Source organism: Amphiprion ocellaris, chromosome 9 (genome assembly GCF_022539595.1).
Source record: "Amphiprion ocellaris isolate individual 3 ecotype Okinawa chromosome 9, ASM2253959v1, whole genome shotgun sequence".
In the NCBI taxonomy this organism is placed as follows: Eukaryota; Metazoa; Chordata; class Actinopteri; family Pomacentridae; genus Amphiprion; species Amphiprion ocellaris.
The window spans coordinates 20,127,128-20,133,840 of record NC_072774.1 but is presented as its reverse complement, the minus strand read 5'-3'; positions in this window follow the sequence as shown (position 1 = coordinate 20,133,840).

Sequence of the window (6,713 nt, the reverse complement as noted above, 5' to 3'; positions counted from 1 at the left end):
TTTTGGGGTTTCATTTCCAGTTCACTCCGGTACACCCTTTCACATCCAGCTTTCCCACCCCATAAATGATCATATTTGGCCAGAAAGTGAAAAGACACTTGCAATGCCACCACCACCTGCACTGTCCTTTACCGTCACCATAAACGTCAAGTTATCCGACACCTCTCAAAGAAATGATGGATACTTCTCTTGTCCTCTTTGTTGTCAACGCAACTGAGACTGAGAAGATGAACACGTAGGCAAGACAGCTGCCTGTTGCCTTCAGAGGGTTCCATGACCCCTGTCCAGAGCCTATTATCACCTTCTAGAAGTTTCTGCGGGGCTTGAATCCCACTGTACCAATCAGCCCCTGTGTCAGCAATAGGCGAGAGAGGTGGGAGCCCAAGATGAATCCGTTGGCGCAAGGGGTTTAATTGGAGCTTTGATTAAGATCAAGAGTCTGATGTGATTAATAGTGAAATAAAGAGACACACAAAGTCATAAAAATGGCGCACAGCTTTACAAGTGTAAACCCAATATTAAGAGCCATCTGTCCTGAACATATTGCTGAACATGTCCAGGATAAAATAATGAGGTTAGTTGCTCCATCATGGAGAAGAGCTGTAATTGCCTGTGACAAACGAAGCAGATGGGCAGATTAAGTTGAAATTAGCTGTGCCTGCTGTGATACAAGAGGAAGAACTGTGTAATATTTTAAAAAATGATTTTATTTAATTTATCTGTAGGACTAGATTTTGAAATGTACACTTAGAATACTGCTATACTCATATGACACTAATGAATTACTGTAAATAAAGAAGTTTAGATCTAATGTTGTGTAATTGTCACACTGAATGGTTCTTATAAAAAAAAAAGTTACTGCTATGCTCCTGAAGTACAGTGTGATTTAATTAGATTATGCCAAGTAATCAATTAGCCTTCTGTTTTGGTTTACTGAATCCCGACCCCATCAAGGTTCTAGAGCTAAAATAAACACCACAACCAAAAAAATAGGTTTTGGAACAAAGAGTCCAGTGTGTCTCAAGGATACCTTATTGCATTGAAAGCACATTTTGGGCACAGAATCTAAACTTTACCTACTCCCACTGAGATTTATTTTTGCACGTTTATGTTTTCTTCTCCACTAAAGTACATACTGCATCTAGTGTAACCATTGTTATGAATTGTTAGACGTATACAATTACACTGTCAAACAATGACAACTTGAAAAAATGTGGGATTTGTTCAACTTTCCTATTGTGAGATCCTCAAAGGTTTCTACCCAGCTACACATGACAAATATAGAAAATGTCTTTGCAAGACATCCTATGAAAAAAACACCCTAGCTTATTTTCTCTTTGTTTCCAGAGATCATTGCTTTGGTTTCTGAATCCAAAACCTTTCGAGCCTCGGATCAGATCAGACCAGAACATTCTCTCCTGTGTCTTCTCTGTCTCCTCTCCAAATTCTCACAGAGAATAAAAAACAAAGTAAAAAGCTAGTGGACCGCCCACGCTCCTTTCTCTGATCATTTTCCCCAGCAGCGTTTCCTCTTCTTCTAAGTTTGGTTCTTTAAACCCCCTACTTAGTCTCCATGCCAGTAGCTGAGACCTAAATAGACTACCCATATGATGCAGCACAGCAGCCTCATAAAAGAGGAACTCACTGTGTGCATGTTGGTCGCACACGCAACCTGGCAGCTGGGTCATTTGGAGTTAAACCTAAGGGCAGCCTGCGTCAAGTGGGATTGTTGGTGAGGAGGGGTCAAGGTTTCCATGTATGAGGTTTTGATGAATCAGTACCTTGGGGATTTGGAAAATGTTGTGCTAAATATGTAAGCCAAATACATGACCGATGTGAACTGCCAAGCAGTGTTAGAGCGAGTGGACTGACTAGCTGTGCAATTTTTCTCTCTAATACGACTCAATTTGTGACGGCTTCATTTGTAATTCAAATCAGCAGGAAGGAACAGCAGGTGGTAAGGCCATACAAACAGCCAATGATGGCTCGTAAATGACCAGAAAATGAACTAAGTAGAGGTCTAAGGCCACATGACACCTCTTGTGGCATCGCCCCCAAATACTTAACAGACTAAGAAAGTGGATCCTGTTTGTCGGTTGCCCTCTGTTGCTTTACGGCTTCTTAAGTTTGATATTCTACCAGCCTACTAAAGGACAGCACAGCGAGCCAGGCTGTCTGGGATCAAAGTGCTTATTATGCACTAGGTGGGTGTAATAGGTGACTATGGCAACATGTTGGCAGGTCTGGGAACATTTTGCCACAGAAGTGCTATAAAGCAGATGCTGCCCGTGTAGCAACTGACATGTGAAGTTTCCATCCAAGCTATGCTGAGAAGAGACATTCAGCAGTGCATTACAAGCTGTTTTTCAGTTTTAGATGATCTAATTAAACATATACACAAATGATCCGGTTAAAAGGGGAAGTGTCCTCCTCCTGCTCTTGCTTCTTTTATTTTTGACAAGACAAAACCTGAGATTTAAAACAGCTTAAGCTAAACCAACTCTTCAGCGGGAAACCATGCATGAGCGATGCGCATGCCAGCCTTCTGCACCACATGCTTTGTTTGTGTATTTAAAATGCACATGGGGGTTCACTTTATCTTCCATCGCAGCTGCACACTCTTAAACCCACAGGAGGCTTCCCTCAGGGCAGCTAGATGCCCGGAGGATGGATGGCCTTCATGAAAGAGAGCAGCTGAGACTGCCACTCTCCACTGAGCCATCCACAGCTTGACTCAGTCCCTCAGAGGGGCAGTTTGTGATGTTGTTACCTTAGTAAAAAACATTACAAGCTCACCTCTACCCAGATGCAGCCAACCAGGCTGTTTGTGCGTGAGGTTAGAGGACTCAGACTTGACCCGCTTTCATTTACACGCACATCTTTTACAAGGATGCTAACACAGGTGCAGTCTAGTGCTGCGTCCCTTTATTATGGCCTCTACCATGGGTAAAATTAGTGTCTGTGCAAATCCACCCAACCTTTGGTGCCCTATCGTCCCAAGCTGTCAGTCAGTATTACAGGCTGTCAACGGTTTCACTTACAGTTAGCGTTCCAGTGGATGACTGGTAATCTGAGAATATAACCAGGAGACAGACAGGGTGGGAAGAGACTATGGATTCTATCATAAAACGTGTATATAACATTGTGACATCTGACCTTTTATCTTAACCTTAGTTCCACCCTCTGGTGGCTTGAGAGTTATGCCGCATATCTAACTGACTCCTATAAAAAATGCATAGTAGTAGACACATAGTAAAAAAATGGGTGGCAGTGAAACTTTCAAGGCTTGAGCAATTGCTGAGTTCAAATAGAGTTCATATCCTAAGTTTAGTATATTAATGTAGCATGGTGCTTTATTTTCACTTTAGGGCATTTCTAGATCGAGCAGTATTGTTTTTACAACTGTGTAACATATATGGGGTGGCTGACATCATATAAATTATATTTATTTGTTGATCTTTTCCTGCTGGCATTTATGGGTCTGCATTTTTTTCTTAAAGGTCATGTGCTTAACTGTAACTTAATCATAGCAATGAATGGACAGCATATTTTATATCCTAGAAGTAGAGCGTCAGGGCTTAAAGCCAGACCCTTAAGGTCACTGTGGCAGATGAGTAACACAGTGAGTTGGGGCACTGTAGTTCCAATTTATGGAGCTGAATCACAGCTTAGAGTACTTAGACACCAGATAAATGCACCTAACAGACCACATAAGCTAACTTCTTTCTTTCCACTTGAAGAGCTGCAAATAAAGTACAAATGTGAATAATATTGCTATTACAGACTCCAGTTCTTCTTATTTCAGTATATGAAGTCATACATCCGCAATGTTTGATAGTTCTACATATAAAAAAAGATGGTAGATCATATAACTAAGGCTGGAGCACCTTTTTCTCTGTGTTTGTAAAATTACACAACACTGTTCAAAAGACACAGCCCTCCTTGGAGTGAATAAAACTGAATCTTTGGTTCATTAAGTGAAGTCAGATGCCTACTGCAGAGTTCCACATCAGTCTGAAGTACAGCCAAGAAGTTGTAGTGCAAGCTGATATAAAACTGTTTGTTCCTGACGGAAATACGGAACAAACTGTGTTATGAAAGTAAAAACTTCACAAAACAAAAACAATAAATCCCATGTAATACAATGATTGAATACAATAAAATGTGATTCAGCTGCTTTTAACTAACACCAAAAGAAGGCATTCAGGAAGTGGAGGGCAACAGAGGAATGCTTCTGGAACACCACAATGAGTCAGTTTGGTAAAAAGAAAACACCCTGCCAGTACCACTTTTTGCAGAGGCAGAAAAATGTCGGCATTGCCTGCGTTTCTTCTTGGCATATTTTTAAAAGAAAGCATCCACATTAAAAACATTTGCAACATGAGAACCTGAAAGCACTGGACTTTATATTTGCCGTGTCAACCAACGAGACTCCCACACACTGGCAGTAGTCCTGTGCTGCTATTGTACATCCGTGTGGATCTGTTTTGCCTTGTGTCTGAAAAGGTCACAGTAGTTGTGGCGCTGATACGACTGCGGCCGTATGAGGTTGTTGGTTTGTTTTTTCTGCGCTCTGCGTGTCTTTGTATTTAGCCAATCCAATATGTAAATACAGCTGCGCCGCACCACTGCTCGGATTGGACGTCACGTTGATGGGTCGGCGCCGGATTGGCTCGGTCTACCACGAGGACGGACATAAAAAGCGGAAAGATGACGTCGCTTCCGGGGGTCAGAGAGCGAGGGAACCAGTTCTGTGCCTTCTGAAAGCAAAATCTCTGACGTTGATGCTCGTTTTCAGCCGTTCGTTACAGAAGGCTTTATTTCTGTGACCGGAGAGGGAAAAAAGTACCGATAAAAGTTCTCCGTGATACGGCAGCCTATCATTCGATGATGTTAAATGATGTCCTGCCACTGTCCAACGAGACTTCGTGTGGTTCTGATGTGTTAGTGTGGGGTATTGGGATGACTGTACTGAGAGCCCCGCTGCATGTGGTGTATTTGAAATCACCGCTGGTGACAGGACCGGTAAAAGTAGCCGTGTGTTCGCGGTTGCCAATCAGTGGTGTCTCGTTGATTTTAGGAAACGATTTGACTGGAGGAAACGTTTTTCCTCACCCCGTGGTTACCGATGTTCCGGTGCCCGCCTCGTCCTCGGCCACTCCTGCTGACCTCTCTGAACCACATCTGTTCCCTGTGTGCGCTGTTACACGCGCACAGGCTCGTAAACTGGGTGAAATTGTGAATTTGTCTGAGTCATTCATAACTAAGTTAGATGAGAATGAGAAATCTGGTATGACTGACAAAATTGTAAAAACTGAGAATAAGTCCAACTGTAAAAATGACACATCTCTGTTCCCTAATGACGCAGAATTAACTCTGAATGTGAACCGTGACATGTTGATCACTGCTCAGAAAAATGATCCATCGCTAACTCTGTGTTTTTCTTCTGTATTCGCTACTGACAGCACATCTCCTGTTTTCTTTATAGATAATGGAGTTCTGATGAGAAAGTGGAGTCCTGACTCTGATGAATTACGTGTTGTAAATCAGGTGGTCGTGCCAAAGGAATATCGCCCTCAGGTTCTCAGCATCGCACACGATTCCTGGTTAGCAGGTCATTTGGGTGTTAAGAAAACTTATCAGCGTGTGTTGCGCAATTTCTTTTGGCCAGGTTTAAAAACCGACGTGGCCAAATACTGCCGATCATGCCACACATGTCATCTAGCAGCAAAACCAAATCAGCCTGTTCTGCCAGCACCGTTGCATCCTATTCCTGTGCTTGGGGAACCATTTGAACGTGTGTTGCTGGACTGTGTGGGGCCTTTGCCAAAAACCAAATCTGGGCATCAGTATATTTTAACAATTCTGTGTGCTGCTACTCGCTACCCTCAGGCGATTCCTTTACGCACGCTAAAAGCTAAACCTATTGTTAAAGCTCTGATACAGTTTTTTTCGACATTTGGTCTTCCAAAAGAAATTCAAACTGACCAAGGAAGCAACTTCATGTCAAAACTGTTCCCTCAGGTAGTAAAAGAGTTAAACATTAAGCATCAGACATCCAGTCCTTACCATCCGGAGTCTCAGGGTGCTTTAGAAAGGTTCCATCAAACACTGAAGTCCATGCTGCGTAAATTCAGCTTGGAGGCTGAGAGAGACTGGGATGAGGGGCTGCCTTTACTCATGTTTGCTGTGCGTGAAACTCCACAGGAATCCTTAGGTTTCAGTCCTTGTGACCTAGTTTTCGGCCACACTGTGCGTGGTCCTTTGCATCTTCTTAAGGAAAGATGGCTGTCAGATTCTACTCAGACTGAGTATAATGTACTAGATTATGTCAGTACTTTTCGTGAGCATCTCCACCATGTTTGCAAGCTGGCGCAGGAAAACCTAACGCAGGCTCAATCAAAAATGAAACGTCATTTTGACTAAAAGTCTGTTCTGAGAGTTTTCCAGCCAGGTGACCAAGTCTTGGTGCTGCTGCTGCTGCTCGGATCCAGTCTGCAGTGTTGGTTCAGTGGTCCATACGTAGTGGAACGTAAGATAAGTGACACAGATTATGTTATTAAAACTCCTGATCGAAGAAGAAAAACTCGTGTGTGTCATATTAACATGTTGAAGCGATATTTTTCCAGAGATAACCCCCCTGTGCCACCTATGATGCTCCCGTGGTTGTCGTTTGTGAAGCTCCTCCACAGTACAATGTGTCTGATGACGGC